Consider the following 20,987-nt stretch of genomic DNA (forward strand, 5'->3'; position numbering starts at 1 on the left):
CATAGCGAAAATGTATAACATGTGTTTCTTTACTTGCCGCTACGCGACGACACCAAATTTAACTAACTCGTATTCGAATTCATCTAAAGTGGATATAAGGTCTACAAAGGACTAATGTAGTAATTATATTTCTTGTCTTGTGTCAGTTTAATTTCTTATAAACTGACTTAGTTTATTTAATATTCTGAATCCTAATGAGGGATCTAGATTATTAAACAAATAATTTGTTTAATAATCTGGATCCCTCATTGAGTTTCAGAATATTAAACAGATTTTTCTCAATTGAATGGATAAATAGAAAATAGTTCATTTGCACGTATTAAAATATTCTGGTGTCGAATGTATATAAAATAATTGTATGTATATTATTGAGATAAATATTTAAGAAACATTTAATAAAAAACTAATAGATGTTTTTTTAAAGGCATTTTTTCCTATCTTTCTTAAACATTTTTTATATTTTTTTATATTTTCAAAGTTTATTTATTAAATTTAAAACGGTGTCTGCATTTGTAACAAAACGCGTTTTAATATTACAAATAAGTTGCACCGTAACATTGCTACAATCTTACATTGCAATATTCCTAAAAGCGGACATTTTAATGTTGCTGCAATCCCACAACAATGGTGCAGCAACATTTTGCAGTGAATTTGCAACGTTGCAATATTGCGGTGAAAGATTGCTGCAATGTGTATGCAATCTTTGTGTGCTGTATGGGCAATGTGTATAATACATTACGATTTTAAATTGTACAGAATGCAGAAGAGATTGTTACATAAATTAATCTATGGTGTAATATTGTACATACACACATAGATATATAATTTCAAAAATTATTTACTTTACATCATTATAATAGTTTAATTCATATTTATTCGAATATCTATATAGTGATTATAAACACAGATTATAATTGATTTAAAATATGACCTATAAATATATATTTTTAAGTTCATTTTAGACGATATAATTTCCCGGTAAAAAATTTTTCATATATAATTAGACAAAATTGATTATATCTAGTTATACAAACTTATATATCAATTTTGTCCATATAAAAACAGATATGCTTATGTATAAATGGATATGAATATACCCAGATAGCAAAGTCTGTAGAAAGCATATCATGCCAAGTGTCTGCTATCAACTAATGTTAGCAAAACGGCTACAAATTTGGTACTGAAGCTGTTATTACCAATTAAGTTGACAAATTGATGTCAAAACTCGAACAGAGTCTGCTCACAGAATCTGACGCAGATTGGTGGCAGAAACCAAGCAGAATCTACTAACATGACTTGATATCAGATTGTCGGCAAAAATCAAGCAGAATCTGCGTGCGCGCAATTTGACTGCAGATTGACAGCAGAAGTGGAACAGGGTTTGCATGCGTGATCTGATGGCAAATTGGCAACAATCTGCATTTGATTCGATAGTTCCTTCGCTTACCGCTATGTGATGTATTTTCTCGCAATCAAACTGTCAGAAATATATATAAAGTTGCTATTATTAATAAAAGATCAAAAATATAGTAACTATTTCTATCACTTTAATTTCTGATATGTGATACAAGCAGATAAGATTCAGAATATTAAACTGATTGGAATCAATAGGATAAATGGATAATTATTCATTTACTGCCTATTTGAAGCATAAAGGAAGAATTTAATTCTAAATCAATTATATCTCAAGTTTTATAAGTTAAATTTAATTATTTTCACCATTTACTTTATTATTAATTTAATCAAATTGAGTCCTTTACTATGTGAGATATAACTACGATATAACATATTACATATTATATGTTGTATTAGAGGAAAATTGTAATTAACCGATAACTCGCCGATAATAGTCTTATTTAACATCTGTAGTAATTAATTTTATTGTATTTATATTACTTATTTATATGAATGACCAGAAGTTGCAGATTCTGCTCGGGATCTGCTGCCAATCTGCCGTCAGATTACGCGCGCGCAGATCCTGCTCGGTTTCTGCCGACAATTTGACATCAAGTGATGTTAGCAGATCCTGCTCGGTTTTTGCTAATAATCTGCTGTCAGATTCTGTGAGCAGGTTTTGTCAGCAAATCGTGAGCCTATTGCGGACATAACGGATGCCAATCTGCTAGCAACTTTTGTGGAAATCTGTCGCCAATCTGCTGGCAAATTGCGCGCATTTTGCTTACCGGGTATATATATTTGTATATTATTATATAAAGGTATATTTTTATAATGAAAGTAACAAATATAGGTTTTTTGTTTTTTATTGTTGCGTGCTTATTACAAATTATTTACTAAGTGTTACATCGCATTTTTATTGTCTTACATTTAACTAGATACAGTACAATATCCTTTGTAATCACGTATATATATATATATTGATTTCCGACATTGATTTCCGACATTCACCCGACATAAAAAAAAATTATATTCGTATATTTATTTCGAAATTTTATTACTTTTTTTAACTAAATTTGTTTTTTAAGATGCAGCCTATATGATGATTTTATCTGAAAATTAGCGTTTTTTATAATGGATTAAATGTTTTCTCGTATTTAAAAAACACACTTACCTTGGTGGGACTCGAACTCGGGACCTCTGGATCGTGAGCCAACTGCCTTACGTGGTAGACTACTTCTTCATTTAATTTAAGTGTTATATATTATCTACATATGTCATAACTGGCGCAAATATATAATTTTCCATAAATTATTTTAAGAACCAAATTTATCATTAAGAAACAAATTCAGTTTTAAGAAAGTAATAAAATTTCGAAATAAAAATACGAATATAATTTTTTTTTTAATGTCAGGTCAATGTCGGACACCAGTTGTCGCGGTATTGCCAACGTTGACCCGTAAGTCGGCATCTGGCAAGAGTCGGCTAACCTCGCTTGGGCCGATGTCGCGCCGCGATCGGATAGTGACAGTCGGTTGCCATGATATCGCCAACGTCGATCCGAGAGTCGGTATCGGGCAAAAGTCGGCTAACCTTGCTTGAGTCGACGTCGCGCCGCGATCGAATAATGACAGTCGGTATATATATATATATATATATATATATATATATATATATATATATATATATGTATATACCTGAAAGCAACAGCGAAACGGTTGTAGAAAGCATAATATTAGAAGAAAATTTATTTTACATTTATTTATATCAACAGTGAATTTTATGATTATTTATTTATTGACATCGTATCTAGATCTTTTGCATGCATATAAGTATATCCCAATCACAGTTATTAAGCACAAAACAAAATGTTTCACCTATCCGTTGTTCATGAGTGCATTGAGGAAAAGATACATATACATTTCGATCAAAATTTCTCGTTTATATAGAATCGTATACAATTATGCATGATTGTATCTGAACTATATTTGTTACTTATATATATTTATATATGACGCAAGACTTATATATATTAAACTAACAGAAATCCATATATAATTATACATAAAACATTGTGAACATCATATATAAGTATGCAAAATGCGCACTTATATATAATTATATGTAACAGTTATTGCACTTATATATAAATATATATAATGTCCTGTACTCTATCATTTATAATTATACATATTTTTGCACAATTATATATAGTTTTGTACAATTATATTCAATTCTGCATGAATATACATGAAAAATTTTTTACCGGGTTATATATATCTATTTTGACAAAATTTAAGATAAAATTCCATTTAAAATAAAATGTGTGTCCTTTAGTACAGACAATTAACATTCGAAAATGCATATAAAACAAATTAATTACAAATATATATATATATATATATATATATATATATATATATATACATGTATATATATTAAATTACAAAGATATTAAAATATATGTCAGGATACACACTTAACATTAAAAAATATATTACATAAAACATATATAAAATTATAAATAGCATTTTATTTTGAATTTAAAGAAGAAATTAATTAAATTCAAAATAAATATATATAAACCTACACATATATGTAACCAGGGTTGGAAAGTAACTCGTTACTTGTAACGAAGTTACAGTTATAGTTATTTTTTTGCGGTAACTCTAACTTAACTCGTTCCTTTTTTTCAATTTGTAACTGTAACTTAACTCAGTTACATATTTTCGGTAACTAGTAACTAATTTAATAATTACTTTAATAGTTACTTTATATATATATATATATATATATATTATATATAAAGATATAAAATATATAATATATAAAGATTTAATATATATATATATATATATATATATATATATATATATATATATACCCCAATAGCCAAGTCTGCTAAAGCAGATCTTGTCAGGTAATCTGTTACAAATTTTTGTCGACAGAAAGATTACAGAATTGATGCAGGTTCTAATATATCATGTGATGTTGGCAGAATGTCAACAGAAATATAACAAAATCTGTTCACATAACTGGACAACAGATTATCAACAGAAACCGAGCAAAACTTGTTGATATAATTAACGGCACATTGATGGCAGAAACTGAACAGGATCTGTGCGGCGCAATTTTGACAGCAGATTGGTAACAAAAATCGAGCAGGATCTGCGCAATGAAATTTGATATTAAATTGTCAGCAGAACCCGAGTAGAGCCTGCTGATGTAACTGACGGTAGATTGATGGCAGAAATGGAACAGGATCTGTGCGGCGAAATTTGATGTCAGATTGCCTGTAGAAACCGAGCAAGATTTGCGCACACAATATCTGATAGCAGATTGACGGCAGAAGCAGAACAGGGTTTGCATGATTCGATAGTTCCTTCGTTTACCGCTATGTGATATATTTTCTCGCAATCAAATCTCTGTCAAAAATATATATAAAGTCGCGATTATTAATAAAAGATCAAAAATATAGTAACTATTTCTATCACTTTAATTTCTGACATCTGATACAAGCAGATGAGATTCAGAATATTAAACTGATTGGAATCAATAGGATAAATGGTAAATTATTCATTTACTGCCTATTTGAAGCATAAAGCAAGAATTTAATTCTAAATAAATTATATCTCGTTTTATAAATTAAATTACTTTTACTTTATTATTAATTTAATTAAATTGAACTAGTCCTTCGTTATGTGAGAATAATTACGATATAACATATATTATTATACATTATGTATTATATTATATTATTATACATTATGTATATCAGAAAAAATTGTAATTAACCGATAACTCACGGATAATACTCTTATTTAGCACCTGTAATAATCAATTTTATTGCATTTATACAACATTAATATAAGTAAGCCCAAATCTTGTTCGGTTTCTGCTGTCAATTCGCCATCAGATTGCGTGCGCAGATCCTGCTCGATTTCTGCCGACAATCTGTCAGATTATGTTTACAGATTCTGCTCGGTTTTTGCCGCCAATCGAGCGTCAAGTCATGTTAACAGATCCTGCTGGATTTCTGCTACCAATCTGCTGTCAGATTCTGTGAGCAGGCTTTGTCAGCAGAATATAAGCTGAATGAGGACGCAGTTGATGTCAGTCTGCTGATATACTTTGATTAAATCTGTTACCAGTCTGCCGACATACTGCTAACATTTTGCTTACGGGGTATATATATTTTAAATCTTTGCAAATCGTTGGACCGCCTTGCACTTGCGCATAAACGCTTTTATCGATACTTTATGATCCAATGCATATGCTCCCATTTTTTATTAATAAAAATTTTAAACATATTGAATCATTTAACATATCTTCCCACACGGAACAAAAACCTCTAATGGGTGTCCACTAGATGTCTACTATGGAGATTCGAAACCTCCATTAGATGTCCATGAAACGTCCCGTAAACATCTACTAGACATCCACAGTTCCGCATTTCATACCTCCATTCGACATCCATTAGACGTATTCATAGATGTCATATGTACGTTATATGGAGTAATTATAGATATTGAATGAAGCGTTCATGGATGTCATATGTACGTTATATGGAGTAATTATAGATATTTTGTGGAGCTCTTATGGATGTCAGATATACGTTATATGGAGTAATTATAGATATTTTGTCGAGCTTTCATGGATGTCATATGTACGTTATATGGAGTAACAAATAGATAATGAACGGATCATTTTCGTTTATTGGCCGGACATTTACTTGTCCGACTTATAAAATCGATTTAATATCTGAAGTTCCTCTATTGAAACTGTATCAGAAATTAGATCGAAATAATACTTTTAATTTTATCTGTCGCCTTTTGCAAGCTTTATATAATTCTCATGACTAAAACTCAAGTGCGAGAAAAATAGCACACCATAGCGGTAAACGAACGAACTAGCGCGATTACTGATTTTACAGTGAAATTTTACTTCCACTGACTATAATTATTAGTGAGATATAAGATAAAGTAACACAAAATAATATTTACCAATACTAGGAAAAATAATTAATAAAAATTATTTATGTTAAGAGAAATGTGTACACATCTATCATACATCCATAACCGACATCTAATGGACATCCATGATGAATTTACAAACGACATCTATCGTGGAGATAATATGGATTTCTATTAGAGATCCATTGAACATCCACCGTGGAGATAGAGGTCACATGGAGGTATGGAGGTTATATGGACCTCCAATGGATGTCATCTTCCGTGTGGGTTAGTATTTCATGATATGTGTTACATATGTATTAATCATTATAATATGTAGAGTATTTCATGTATGTTATAAATATTAAAAAAACTAACTAAAAGATATAGTAATAAATATTTGTAATTTGGATTATTTGTGATGTATATATATACACATATATAAAAAATATAGTAAAAAAGTAAAGATTAATTATATACATATACTATCTATCTTAAAATAATAAAATTATAAGAGCGATGCAATAAAATTATATTTTTTATAAGTTTTCTTTCACATTAAATAAAAATTTTTATTTTATTTAGCTGTTTTTAAATTAAAATAAAATATATATTTCTCTCTTTCAAGTGAATACCATTCTAAAATTCCCTATAATTTGCAAGAATTAAATTAATACCTTATAAGATTGTCATTAAATTTTTATTACTGCGTGCAGATTTAATATTTTTATTTCCATTCCAAGGAAGTAACTACAAAATAACGACTCGTTACTTTTTAAGTAACTGTAACTGTAACGCGTTACTTTTTAGAATCGGTAACTTGTAACTAATTACTTTTATAAAGTAACTTTCCCAACTCTGTATGTAATATATATAACATATATAATATATATTATTATATATAATGTATTATAGTATTATACCCAGTAAGCAAAATGTTAGCAGGTTGGCAGCAGATTGGCAGCAAATTCGATCAGAATCCCACACCAGAACCGTAGTCATCTCTGTCCGCATTAACCCGGTAAGCAAAATGCGCGCAATTTGCCAGCAGATTGGCGACAGATTTCCACAAATGTTGCTAGCAGATTGGCATCCGTTATGTCCGCAATAGGCTCATGATTTGCTAGCAAAACCTGCTCACAGAATCTGACAGCAGATGTTAGCAAAAACCGAGCAGGATCTGCTAACATAACTTGATGTCAAATTGTCGGCAGAAACCGAGCAGGATCTGCGCGCGCGTAATCTGACGGCAGATTGGCAGCAGATTCCGAGCAGAATCTACAGCTTCTGGTCATTCATATAAATAAGTAATATAAATACAATAAAATTAATTACTACAGATGTTAAATAAGACTATTATCGGCGAGTTATCGGTTAATTACAATTTTCTTCTAATACAACATATAATATGTAATATGTTATATCGTAGTTATATCTCACATAGTAAAGGACTCAATTTAATTAAATTAATAATAAAGTAAATGGTGAAAATAATTAAATTTAATTTATAAAACTTGAGATATAATTTATTTAGAATTAAATTCTTCCTTTATGCTTCAAATAGACACCCTGGCGAAAATAAGAAACTTTATAAAGCGTTAACAACCGTTGAGTGAGGGTTTTCTGAGAGTTTATATGCTTTTCAAACTTTGTAAGAGCACTTACATAACGCTGTTGGGTTTTGAATGCTTATCAAACGCTGCAGTGTTGCAATTTTTGTTCTACAAACTCTTTATATAATGTTACATGAAAGTTTTGCAATGCTGAGGTAACATTTTTCAGAGTACGTTCAGTAAACGTTGATACATCTTCGTGTACAGAGTTTACTCAGACTTTTCAAACGTTTACGTTTACGCTATAACGTACAAACGTCTTTTAAACGCTGCAGTGTTGCAATTTTTGTTCTACAAACTCTTTACTAATCGTTTTTAAACTCTCGACGAACTTCCACAAACGTTCATGTAAACGCCAAACAAACGTCTCATTTTTGCCAGGGCAGTAAATGAATAATTTTCCATTTATCCTATTGATTCCAATCAGTTTAATATTCTGAATCTCATCTGCTTGTATCAGATATCAGAAATTAAAGTGATAGAAATTAAAATGATAATTACTATATTTTTAGTCTTTTCTTCATATTTGCGACTTTATATATATTTCTGACAGAAATTAAATTACGAGAAAGTACAGCTCACGTAGCGGTAAGTGAAGGAACTATCGAATCATGCACACTCTGTCCTCTGTTCCGTTTCTGCCGTCAATCTACTATCAGAGATTGTGTGCGCAGATCCTGCTCGATTTTTGTTATCAATTTGCTATCAAATTGCACCTCACAGATCCTATTAAATTTCTGCTATCAATTTGCCGTCAGTTATATCTGCAGGATTTACTCGATTTCTGCCGATAATTTGACATCAAATTTCATTGCGCAGATCCTGCTCGGTTTCTGCCGACAATCTGTTGTCAAATTGCGTCGCACAGATCGTGTTCAATTTCTGCCATCAATCTGCCGTCAGTTATATCAGCAGGCTCCACTCGATATCTGCCAAGAATTTGATATCAAATTTCATTGCGCAGATCCTGCTCGGTTTCTGCAACCAATCTGATATCAAACTGTGTTGCACAGATCTTGCTCGATTTCTGCCACCAATCTGCTATGATAATTTTAAACAAATCCTGTTCAGTTTCTGCTATCAAATTATGCAGCAGGTTTTGTAACATTTCTGCTGACATTCTGTTATCATTATTTGATATAACAAATTTTTTATACAATCTGCAATCTTACTGTCGACAAAAATTTGTAGCAGAAATTGACAAAATCTGTTTGAACAGACTTTGCTGACTGGGTAGTATTAGATAATGTATAATATTTTATATATAATATACACTCGTCAACAAAATTATAGGTAATTTCATGTCAAATGTTCGCATAACTTCAAATAAGTATAACTCCATTAAAAATGGTCGTATTTAAAAAAATTTTTTTTCATTCTCAAGCTTAAAGCCTCTATTTTAAAAATCATTTATCAGATTTAGAATTTATTCTCCCCTCTCTCGTCATCTCTTTAAAAGTAAAGACGTGTTTCGTTTTAAAAAATTGCATAATTTGATGCATTCCGCGGGGTGGAATAAATTTTTCGCAAATTTCATGATAATCATCGTAAAATATGGACTTTTATGTGTGAATTAAAAAAAAATGAAGTTTGTACGATTTTTTTCGCGGAGTTACGACAATCACATCAGTTACCTATACATTTTTGTTCATTTACCGCCAACATTAGCATTATCTGATGCGTATCATGAGTATAGTCCGGATTTTGGTGCCGCTTTTCCCACTCCAAGTGTATGCTAGCGGCCGAGCGCCGCGAAAAGCAGTACCGTCTATGCCAGTCTAGTGAGGTAGCAAAGAGGGCACCGTCGCGTAGAAAAAAAAAATATATATATATATATATATTAACATAGAATATGTTTATTTAATATTATACATAATATACAAAATAATATAATAAAAAAATAGTATATATATTATATAAAATATAAAATAATATAATAAATTATTATATTTTCTTACATTCACCGGCATAAACGGTACTGCTTTTCGCAGCGCTCGGCCGCTAACATGCACTTGGAGTGGGGAAAACGGCATCAAGATCCGAACTCTGGTTGTGACACATCAAAGTTACCTATACATTTTTATTCATTTATCACCAACATTAGCATTACCTGATGCGCACCACGAGGAAGTTGCTGGTCGGATTTGGCGCAGCGTGTGTGTGCGTGTGTGTGTATGTAAATGTTCACATTTAAAAATCCCAGACAGCACACAAATATCCGAAGGACATCCATAAAACGACCATTAAGGATATTGAGGATATCCACAGATGATCCGTTTTACGTTGTTCGGACATTCAATGGACGTCCGTGGTATATCTGTTTATGAAATTGGTGGACATGCTTTAATCCCTAAATAATAATATAATTTATCTATTTCATATAAAATTTTACATAAAAATTTTATATAAAAATTTTATTTATAATTTATACTTGCATATTGCACCTTACATTTTAAATAGATAATGAACGGATTATTTTCGTTTATTCGCCGGACATTTACTTGTCCGACTTATAAAATCAATTTAATATCTGAAACTCGTGCATTTAGATCAGAAATTAAATTGAACAGTATATTTTTAATCTTATTTGTTACCTTTTGCAAAAACTTTATATAATTCTCATAACTAATACTTAAATGTGAGAAAGATAGCGCATCGCACGTCGCGTAGCGGTAAACGAATGAACTAACACATCCTTGCGTGCTCAGTAGTGCTCACGCGAAACTTTGACCTCCAAGACCGGACATTTTGTGGACGTCCAAATATTGGCCGTTAACGGATGTCTCAAATCGGATGTACGATGGACGTTCATTTCATGTCCATGGACGTGCGGACGTAAAATGGACATAAAATGAATGTCCATAGGATGTCCTGTGCTGTCTGGGATGTGTATTGCCGCCTCGTCTTCGGATAATCTCTTGCAGACGCTCATGCATATTGTTACAGGCTCTAATTATTGCCTGAGGAATTTCATTCCATATTTGATTTAACGCTGTGATCATTTCCACATTCCCGTCCTTCAACACACACACACACACACACACACGATGCATCAAATCCGACTAACAACCTCCTTATGAATTCAGAGTCCGGATCTTGGTGCCGTTTTCCCACTCCAAGTGCATGCTAGCGGCCGAGCGCCGCGAAAAGCAGTACCGTCTATGCCAGTCTAGTGATGGTAGCAAAGAAGGCACCGTCGCGTAGAAAAAGAAAATATAATAATTTATTATATTATTTTATATTTTATATAATATATATACTATTTTTTTATTATATTATTTTGTATATTATGTATAATATTAAATAAATATATTCTATGTTAATATATATATATTTTTTTTTCTACGCGACGGTGCCCTCTTTGCTACCATCACTAGACTGGCATAGACGGTACTGCTTTTCACGGCGCTCGGCCGCTAGCATGCACTTGGAGTGGGAAAACGGCACCAAAATCCGGACTCTAGTCATAACTCCGCGAAAAAAATCGTACAAACTTCATTTTCTTTTTAATTCACATATAAAAGTTCATATTTTACGATGATTATCATGAAATTAACGAAAAAAAATTATTTCACCCCGTGGAATGCGTCAAATTATGCAATTTTTTGAAGACGAAACATGTTCTTACTTTTAAGGAGATGACGAAAGGGAGGGAGGATAAATTCTAAATCTGACAAATGATTTTTAAAATAGAGGCTTTAAGCTTGAGAATGAAAAAGAAATTTTCAAATACGACCATTTTTGACAGAGTTATACTTATTTGAAGTTATGCGAAAATTTGATATGAAATTACCTATGTCATAATTTTGTTGACGAGTGTATATTAATATTGTTGGAGAATCTTGTGTGGAATTCGCGTGTCGACCAAAAACGAGCACGTGGTTGAGAATCAATAAATGTACACCGATTTTACTGAGGAATATTGTATATAATTAACTAATATTCAATACAAGAGACTGCCACGAGTGTCGAGTCGATATTTTATAAACTGTCTTTCCATACAGGCAATACGAATCAGAGACGTACAAAAATCTATTACAAGAGAGCACTATTCGCCACGAGGCTCGATACGGAAGTGAAGAGCATTTCTCGCGTACCATCCGGGTGCTCTTTCTCCCAAATTCGCAATTCATTCTTACGTCATATCAGTCTACATGCGCGCCGATCTTACGTCATATCAGTCTACATGCGCGCCGATCTTAAAATTATTTTCCAACATCCTCTTCTAATTTTAATATCTCGCTTAACTTATGCAACTCGAAAAAACAAATAAAACAGATATCCAATCACAAAAATATTCACAAAAAACTCAAACTTAAAATTATCTGGAGATCTTCTTTAATACTAGTTAACTTATCATTACTGTTACATTTTATATTATTACTATTACTACTGTATTTGGACTTTCACTAACCAATAAATTTTAATTTACTAAAGCATTTCTGCATAAATCAAATTTCGTTTTATTCAATGGTTTTGTAAATAAATCTGCCAGCTGTTTATCAGTTGGACAATATTCTATTTTAATAATTTTTTCTTTTACCTTTTCATGTATAAAACGATATTTGACATCGATATGTTTTGATCTCCGATTTATTACGCCATCTTTTATTAACTTGATTGCGCTTTGATTGTCTATATTCAACTTAGCTGTTACTGTTTTCCCAAGAAGTTCTTCCAGCAACGATTTTATGTAGAGAATCTCCTTGCAGCAGTCCGCAGCTGCTATATACTCTGCTTCAGTACTTGAAGTCGCTACGATTGGTTGTTTCCTGGAACACCACCAACAGCTGATCGGTCCGCCGGAGTAGAATATTATGTACCCTGTAGTGCTTTTTCTCGTTTCTGGATCTCCAGCATAATCAGCATCGCAGTAGGCCTCTATTTCCGTTTCTTCATGTGTATCGTCATAGTTTATACCCAGATTTAAGGTTCCATTCAAGTACCTGAGAATTCGTTTAACATCTGTTATTCTTTTATCTGTTGGATTATTTACATACCTGCTAACAAATCCCACAGCTTGTCCAAGATCGGGACGTGTTTTGGTAGTCAGATACAACAAACTTCCAATTGTTTCTCTGTACGGATAATTCATCTTTGATTCTGTTTCGACTTCCTCTTCCATTTTGCACAACGGTGTACTGACTGGTTTGGATTTATCCATTCTGAACTTACTTAGAATGTTTCTGGAATAAGAATTTTGTGTTAGTTTTAATTTATTTGGTGACCGTTTAATTTCGATCCCCAGGAATAATCTTGGTTGTTTATCAATTGTCATTTCATAAAGATTGCTGAGATCTTTCAGCAGCTTTTCTATTTCTTCTTCATTGTGTCCAAGTAATATTGCATCGTCCACATATATTCCTAGAATTAGTGTTCCTTTTTTATTTTTGAAGATGCATTGTTCGTTTTTCAATGGTTGGAGACCTCTTTCTTTGAGCGTATTCGTAAACGTCTCATTCCATTTCATTGGAGCTTGTTTAAGTCCATATAGCGCTTTCTTCAATTTGCAGATTTTGCCTCCGTAGTTATATCCTTGAGGTGGTTGCATATATATATCTTCTTCTAAATTTCCGTACAGAAAGGCTGTCTTTATATCAAATGTTATTATGTGAAAGTTCTTTTTAGCTGCCATCGCAAATAATATTCTCAGAGAACAACTGTTGACTACTGGACTAAATACATCTTCGAAATCCACTCCAAAATTCTGTTCGCAGCCTCTAATGACTAATCTAGCTTTATTCTGTCCATTTTCTTTAGTTTTAAAAATCCATTTGCTGCTGAGAATTTTTTTGTTTCCTGCTTCTGCTCTATTTACAACTATCCAAGTGTTATTTCTTTTCAATGATTCCTTTTCTTGTTGTATTGCTTGTTTCCAATTTTCTTTGTCTGGTCCTGTGGTAGCTTGTTGATATGTCATTAACATGAAATAATCACCGTATCTTTTTGGTGCTTTTCTCTCTCTTTCTGATCTTCTGGGATACTGTTGTGTTTCATTTTCGTTCTGTTGAATTTGTGTCTGTTCTTCCGCATCTTCATAGTCTGTATTTTCTTCTGTGTTTGTGTTTTCTTCTGTGTCTGTATTTTCTTCTGTGTCTGTGTTTTCTTCTGTTCTTCTTTCCTCTTCTTCGTTTCTTTCTGCCTCTTGGTCCTCTTCATTTCTCTCTTCTTCTTCTTCAATTTGTATTTTCTTGTGTTTTATTTGATTTTTACTCAGTTCCCTTTCGTCTCTTAAAGTTTTTTCGAATCTTACGTCTCTTGATATAATTATCTTGCGTTTTTCAATGTCCCACAGTCTATATCCTTGCGGAGCGTAGCCTACAAACTTGTATTTTTTGCTTCGATCATCAAGTTTCTTCAACGGACCCAACATTTTCGCGTATGCATCACAGCCAAACAGTTGTAAATTTTTCAAATTTGGTTTTTCTTCCGTCCAATTCTCATAGGGGGTTTTTATCAGTATTTTAGTTGGACTTCTATTCAATAGATAAGTCGCTGTAAAAATTGCCTCTCCCCACATTTCTTTCTTCATTTTTGACTCCGTCAGCAGTGCCCGGGCTTTTTCCATTAATGTTCGATTTAGTCGCTCAGCTGTTCCATTCATCTGTGGTGAATATGGTACTGTGTAATTCATTTCGATTCCTTTTTTTTTGGCCCACATGATTAAGTCATTATTGACGTATTCTCGTCCATTATCACTTCTAATTTGTGATATTTTAGAATTCCATTTTGTTTCCACACGTTCTGTATACTCCTTCACGGTTTCCGTTACTTCATATTTATTCTTCAAGAGATATACCATCGTAAAATGAGTATAGTCGTCGATGAATGTAAGCATATATTTCTTGTTGTCCCACGTAGATGGATCAATTGGTCCACATAAGTCTGTGTGAATCAATTCCAATGGCCGCTTTGCTCTGATTCTTTCTTTATTAAATGGTAATCTTGATTGTTTTGCTTTCATGCATGTTTCATACAAATCTTCCGTCTTCTTTAAATCCTTTTCCGTGACGTCCATTCCTTTCGAGATAGTAAGTAGTTTCTTCATATTTTCAGTGCTTAAATGTCCTAATTTTTTATGCCATTTTTCTATCAAGTCTTTCCTTTCTGTTATAAGTGAATGATTCTTTGCATCTTGTTGTAGGGTGATTTCGTACAGTCCATTTTCTTTTATGTCGCCTTGAAGTACCTTCTCATTCTTATATGTTACTATTACATTAGCTTTTTTAAATGTTACTTCGCCATCATTTTCTGTAATTGCTTTTACCGACAATAAATTAGCACTCAGATCTGAAACGTACATGACCTCCTTCAATGTACATTTTTTAAAAGACATCGAGCCAACCTTTTTTGCTGTCATCGTTTCGCCTGTCTTAGCTACTGCTATTCTTGAATTTATCCGTTTCACGTTGTTCAAATGTGACTTTGTGTTTACCATATGAGCCGTTGTTCCAGAGTCCACGACCCATTCTGTTTTCCTCGGCGTCTGTGTCAGGAAGGACACTTTTTCTGCGTTGTTCCTCTGTTGCTTCGATTCTCGATCTCGAAAATAGCAGTCCTTCTCTTCGTGATTTGTCTTCTTACATATTTTACAGAATAAATTTTTCTCTTTAGATCCTCCTGTTTTCGGACAATTTCTCGCAAAATGACCCGGCTTATTACAGCTGAAACAGCGTTTTTCTTTATTATTCGACTCACGGCGCTCTTTTTTACATGCTCTGGCAAAATGTCCTTTCTCATTACATCTGTTACATTTTTTTTCTATGGTTTTAAACGCGACTAGATTCCCTTTCTCTTCCTGTTCGTGATTCCGCATTTCCTCTAAGAGAAGTCTCGAAGTTAAATTTTCAATTGTTTTTTCAGCCTCAGACGTCGATTCCCACGCGGTGACAAACGACTTATAGTTTTCAGGGAGCGTTACCAATAGTTTTGAAATCAGCATTTGATTTGATATTTCTATTCCTAAAGCTCTAATTCTGTAAACTAGGTTTTGTAATTTACTGACATGCGTGCTCACGTCTTCCGTTTTAACCATCGTACAATTAAAGAATTCTTGCATTAACACGTATCTTTGTTGCTCATTATCGCGTTGATAGACGTTGCTTAATTTCGTCCACATCTCGCGAGCAGTATTACAATTTATTACATGCATTAACGGTTTTTTATCCAGCGACAGAACTATAATCTTTTGAGCATTCGCGTCTTTCTTTTTCCATTGTTCGGTATCTTGCGGTGGATCTTCTACTATATTGAGCAAATCATGCGCTCTTAATAATATTGTAACTTGGAATTTCCATACTTGGAAGTTTTCAGGCCCACTCAATTTCTCTATATGCGCCACATCATCTTGCGATACCTTCGCCATTGTTCTTCTCACTTCCTTTTTGTTACCGGAGTCCTTTCTGTTTTCACTTTCGTCTTTTACTTTTACTTTTGTCCTTGTTCTTTATATTTTTAACACTCACGCACTCGGTTATACGGAACTGGGCCCATAACCTGTTGGAGAATCTTGTGTGGAATTCGCGTGTCGACCAAAAACGAGCACGTGGTTGAGAATCAATAAATGTACACCGATTTTACTGAGGAATATTGTATATAATTAACTAATATTCAATACAAGAGACTGCCACGAGTGTCGAGTCGATATTTTATAAACTGTCTTTCCATACAGGCAATACGAATCAGAGACGTACAAAAATCTATTACAAGAGAGCACTATTCGCCACGAGGCTCGATACGGAAGTGAAGAGCATTTCTCGCGTACCATCCGGGTGCTCTTTCTCCCAAATTCGCAATTCATTCTTACGTCATATCAGTCTACATGCGCGCCGATCTTACGTCATATCAGTCTACATGCGCGCCGATCTTAAAATTATTTTCCAACAAATATGAAATGTGTGTGTGTGTATAACATATATATGTATATACATGAAATGTGTTGTGACGTGACACTTGGCGGTCCGTCACAAGGATCGCGAGATCCGACCGAGAATGAATTTGGGCCCTCGTTCTCCCCTAATTTAGGGAGAGAGCGGCTATTGGAGGCGAGATTATACTCGCCTTCCGTGCGTACAAATTTATTTGTTAGCGTTAAGATTAGGCTTAAGAGCGGGCACGATGGGAAACGCTGACGGGATCTCATCCGGTGGCTCAAAATTGAGGAAGGAGTACAGGATACAAGGAAACGGGCGAGCGGAGGCGCCGACTAAAAGGAACACGCCAAGCTAAGTATTATTATTTAATTGCGTCAATAATAAAGTCCACTTAAGACTACCGCTGCCGCCCCTGTAAACATTCACATGCCCAGCAGGTACGGGGAACAATTGAGGGGAAGGCCAACCAGCGGACGAAAACTGACACTGAGACCCCGAGTCGGAGTCATCTCGGCCGGAACAGCGCTAAAGAAGAACATTCTAAATAACGGCGAGTGGCTGCCGAAAGTATCCCTCCTGACGGGCCTCGACGAGAGGAATTATGGAAAATAAAAGAGGAAACGGGGTGCGACAAGCACATGTACAGTCCTGAAGGCCGCAGGATTAAATGGGCCACACGACGATCCTGAGGGTTGCGGAAGCGCCACAGGTGGCCTAGTTACGCATTAATTTGCTAGCGTGATTCCGACGGGCCTTCCGCTCGCCACTGTTCGGCGGACCGGCGAAGGGAACGACGGCCCAAAATCATCGATCCGACACGTGGATGCCGAGAGCACGGAGAACCGCCAGGAGTCACCGGTGAGACAAGCGTCGACCCCATCTGGCCGTCTTTGTTAAATAATTCAGGTAGAATTAGCTCGAACAATGTCGGTGCCGTATAGCTGCCGTCATTAAATTTATTGTGAAATTCCTTTTCTGCGTTCTCGATATTTGCGTCTTAGAGTACGACGGCCGGCCGAAAGACTTTGTTCGAGCTTTCGTAAAATTAAGTGCCCTCTCTCCCAGTTGCGCGCCGACAGTCACTGTAAATGTTTATTTGTACAATTATTACTGTTAGCTGTAAAACTTTGTCTGTTAAAAGTACTGTAACCGAGCTCACCCACAAAGGCGATTGCGATATCCAATAACCGACAAATACGTCGCGGCATCGGCTCGCATATTTCCGAGGCTCAAGTCATTTGATACTTTATTGTTATTGATAGTTTTTCGTGTCTCGATTCAACCGTTCCTGTTAGATACGTTACTAGTCGCTAAATTTTTTTCGTTGAAGCGGCAGATCTGTATAATCGGTTCGCATCTATATTCGCTTCTGTTAACTGCGTGTGCGGCGGGTAGATTCGTTATTATAATTAATTATTTCTATTCGCGAAAGACGGATGTCATTAAAGGAGTCGACACCGCGGTGCTCATTATTAAAAGTTATTTGGGGATTCGTAGCTGCCGAAACTCTAACAAGTCTCGTTTAGCGCGGAATTCCGGGACTTTTCTTGTATACTTTTTTTCTGCCGCGTGACATATGATACCGCGGTGATCGCGCTCGAATGCCGGCCCGTCGCTGCCGGCTAATAATCGGATAATCAATATTATAAAACCGCTTTGCATCTACACGAATCTGTCTGTCATTAAAATTTATTCATATGTTAAATATATTAATTCTTGTTATTATAATATTATGTTTTATTTGCAGCCACCCTGTATTCTCGATCCTTCCTTGTGAACTGTTAACACGGACTCCCCCCCTCTGCCAATTTCGAGACGGGGCTAGTCGAGCGTCCGTCGCGATTTTTCTGAGAATTTTGCATTCTTTGTGTACTGCCGATACGGTAAATTTTAGAGCGGTGCGGATTACCGCACCTGGCGCCCATATATTTGATTTTGGAGAGAAACGTTTTTTTTTGTTATGTAAGGAGATCGCGCCGAAGGTGTGGGCCAAAAACACCGGCCACGTAAAATCATTAGCCCTTAAAGAATTAACGGTCACAGTGTATATTCAATTTATTTACAAGTAAGTCTATATCTTAAATCTAGAGCTACTTAAATAATGATTTATTTGATTATAAGTATTATTCCACAGGTACTACTTATGTTTAAGGTATGTCCATAAACGTCAAATAACTCGTAGCTGATTGAAGTTACAAGAAAGTTTAATAAGAGAAATTTGCATAGTTTTAGTCTACAATAAAATGCATATAAAAAAATGTTTTTTAATCGTAATTTTTTCAAGTTATAAAGTTATCGAATTAACGTTTTTTTTTAAATGGATACTTATACTTTTTTATATATTTATGTGGGAGTCCATAGAAATTAAAATCATATTTAGTGAAAAATTGATACCATGCATTGTTTATGAAACAATCAGAATCTAAAGCATTAAAATAATCAATTGCATTCTAAGTATTTTTAAATTTGAATTGGAATGTCGAAGATTTTAAAAAACTTAATAATTTTTTTGGAATTTTATGAAATATTTATTAACAGATATAAATTGCTCGAAATCTTGCTCATGTTTGATACAGCAGTTGACGCGTTTCAAAACGTTTCTTATCGTTGATAGCATTATTTCTGCTGTAATGCCTTGAATAACTGTAGAATAATCTTATATTATAAATATTTTTTATTACAGTATTTCTGTGCTGTAATGCCTTGAATAGTTGTAATAATCTTACATTGTAAATTTTTAGAAGCAGTTGTATACAGGGTGAGCCATTTTAATTAACGCACGCAATTATTTCGGAAACAAAGCATTTTAGAGAAAAATGTTTCAGACAAAAGTTTTATGGTTTCAAGGGGGCCATAAGATGGTATCATTGGTTTGACCTTGAAGAGTTATTTGAAGGTCACATGAAGGTCACCTTCAATTTCTTAAATGGAACCTACTATTTGTCATTGCATATTCTTGTAGCTTATCTCGAGAGCTTTCCAAAACACTATAATTAAGTACCTTTTCGTTAAGTACTTTTTGAGTTATGAGGCTTGAAATAATTTCTTAATTTTACATAAACCGTAAAATATATCTTGTAAAATATTCATTTTTCAATTATCTTATCTTAATACTTTTATGTACAAAATAATGAGAGGAATCAATTGGTGTAAAGAAAACACATAGTTGTTTTTAAGAAAAAATATGGAATTGTTAATTGCAAATTATATATTTTTTCTTCAAAACAACTATGTGTTTTCTTTACACCAGTTGATTCCTCTCATTATTTTGTACGTAAAAGTATTAAGGTAAGATAATCGAAAAATGAATATTTTACAAGATATTTTACGGTTTATGTAAAATTAAGAAATTATTTCAAGCCTCATAACTCAAAAAGTACTTAACGAAAAGGTACTTAATTATAGTGTTTTGGAAAGCTCTCGAGATAAGCTACAAGAATATGCAATGACAAATAGTAGGTTCCATTTAAGAAATTGAAGGTGACCTTCATGTGACCTTCAAATAGCTCTTCAAGGTCAAACCAATGATACCATCTTATGGCCCCCTCGAAACCATAAAACTTTTGTCTGAAACATTTTTCTCTAAAATGCTTTGTTTCCGAAATAATTGCGTGCGTTAATTAAAATGGCTCACCCTGTAGATAGTATTTTTTGCGGTGGGTCGTTTAGCGATCCAGTTTCGCATTTTTTCAATTACTTTTTTTAACAACAAATACCAGATTTTTTATTTCTACAAGGAACATCATCTCATGGAACATCAATAAGTGTAGAAATATGAAGTTATTAATTATTAATTGCAAAAATAAGATATATAAAAACAAATAGTTAAAATTAGTACTTTTTCACGCAGAAATGCATTTTCTACTAATTGAGAAAATGAAAAGAACAAATTTTTTTACAAACTTAGTACACTCTAAAGTATTTTTCAGAATTTTGCACCATATTGTTTTTGTTATTAATTCTATATAAAAAGTACAATTTTCTACTAAATCCAAACTAACAATTGTATTTTCTTCAAAATTGTCCTTTCTGTTTGAAACTTTTTTCTTAAAATTTTCTTGTTTTTTCGTAGAATCCAAATCTAATGGAAAAAATTTATAATGTTTTATTTAATTATAATTTATAATTTTCTGCCATATTAGATCCGCCATTTT

The 20,987-nt window shown here is 33.5% G+C and overlaps 2 long non-coding RNA genes across 2 annotated transcripts; one reads left to right on the forward strand and one right to left on the reverse strand.

Annotated features, from left to right (window-relative positions):
- Positions 1–1,940: 1,940 nt before the first annotated feature.
- Positions 1,941–12,246, forward strand: LOC145974392 (uncharacterized). Its single transcript, XR_014439656.1, has 4 exons — positions 1,941–2,186; positions 6,441–6,635; positions 7,293–7,368; positions 11,965–12,246. It is a non-coding gene; the product is annotated as an uncharacterized LOC145974392 (long non-coding RNA).
- LOC145974810 (uncharacterized) lies at positions 2,418–3,002 on the reverse strand. Its single transcript, XR_014439806.1, has 2 exons — positions 2,570–3,002; positions 2,418–2,507 (listed from the first exon to the last, which is right to left on the reverse strand). It is a non-coding gene; the product is annotated as an uncharacterized LOC145974810 (long non-coding RNA).
- Positions 12,247–20,987: the final 8,741 nt, after the last annotated feature.

This window comes from Camponotus vicinus, unplaced genomic scaffold, assembly GCF_025532165.1.
Source record: "Camponotus vicinus isolate PSW18456_S1 unplaced genomic scaffold, iyCamVici1.0 SCAF_7, whole genome shotgun sequence".
In the NCBI taxonomy this organism is placed as follows: domain Eukaryota; kingdom Metazoa; phylum Arthropoda; class Insecta; order Hymenoptera; family Formicidae; genus Camponotus; species Camponotus vicinus.